The sequence below is a fragment of the Myotis davidii genome, unplaced genomic scaffold (assembly GCF_000327345.1).
Source record: "Myotis davidii unplaced genomic scaffold, ASM32734v1 scaffold284, whole genome shotgun sequence".
Lineage (NCBI taxonomy): Eukaryota > Metazoa > Chordata > Mammalia > Chiroptera > Vespertilionidae > Myotis > Myotis davidii.
In genome coordinates this window covers 468,185-469,593 of record NW_006295261.1, presented here as the reverse complement: position 1 = coordinate 469,593, position 1,409 = coordinate 468,185, and positions in this window count along the sequence as shown.

Below are 1,409 nucleotides of genomic sequence, written 5' to 3'. Positions count from 1 at the left end.
GGTGACTGACAATGTTTAGCTCAGTTTTGTCCAGATACCATCATAGCCAAAGAGAGCCATCTGAAACAGGGTCACACCCTTGTCTAAGGACAGCCTGCACAAACTCTGGACTGGGTTTGTTTTTGTTTTATTTATTTTAAAGAGAGAGAATGTGGGAGGGAAGGGAGAGAGAGAGAGAGAGAGAGAGAGAGAGAGAGAGAGACACTGATTTGTTGTTCCACTTATTTATGTATTCACTGGTTGATTTTCCTATGTACCCAGATCAGGGATCGAACCTATAACCTCGGTGCATCCGGAAGATGCTGTAATCAGCTGTGATACCCAGCCAGGGCCTCGGGATTGGTGGTGGATAAAAATGGCCTGGCTCCCTCACTTCAAGATAGGGCAGCTCTGCAGCGGCTCCTCAGCTCCGGAGCTCCTGCTGGGATCAGCCAGTAGAGGTCTTTTCTAAAGATACTGAAATGCACTTCAACTCCTCTCTCTGCCCAGTCCAGCTTCCCTCACTCCCTCACAGGTTTTACCCCTCAGCGCCAGCCCCAATAAACTTCCTGCACAATCAGAAACTATTTTTCAGGGAGCTCCACCTAACAGAGGGGTGGAGGCAGGATTTAAGCCCAAGCACAGTGAAACCCTGATAGTGCAGATTCAGAAAACAACTCAATGGGAGTTCACTGGCCTCAACAGCTCATAGGTTAAAAAGAGATCTTGGTACCAACTAAAATCTGCCCCATGACTACGGATCTCACCATCCTTCTTTTTCTTCTGGGCCCTGTCAGCCATGCTCACCACCAATCCTTTCATGTCCTTTACTTGGGCCTCTTCATTGATGGCCAATGACTACTCGAGAATGCCACTTTCCCGCCCAGGATGCTCTCTCCTGGGTCTCCTAGTCCTCTAAACCTCCAAGGCACTAAAGCACCCACCAGCCACCTCAGGCTACATCACTCTAGAATAGCCGTGGGCAAACTATGGCCCGCGGGCTGGATCGGCCAGTTTGAAATGAATAAAACTATTGAAAAAAAAAAGACTATACCCTTTTATGTAATGACTAGAGGCCCAGTGCACAAAAATTTGTGCACTCGGGGGGAAGGGGGGGGGGATCCCTCAGCCCGGCCTATGCCCTCTCACAGTCTGGGACCCCTCGGGAGATAACGCCCTGCTGGCTTAGGCCTGCTCCCGGGAGGCAGGGGGCAGGCCCAAACCCTAGGTCCTGCCCCTGGTCAGGCTCAGAACAGGGCAGATTGGGGGGGTGGGGCACCGCCCCCTGTCACACACAAGGCAGGGTAGACGGGGAGGTTGCGGCGCGTACAGAGCAGGGCGGATCAGGGGGTTGTGGTGCCACCCCTGTCACATACAGAGCCGGCTGATCAGGGGGTTGGAGAGCTGCCCCCGTCACCCACCGAGCAGGG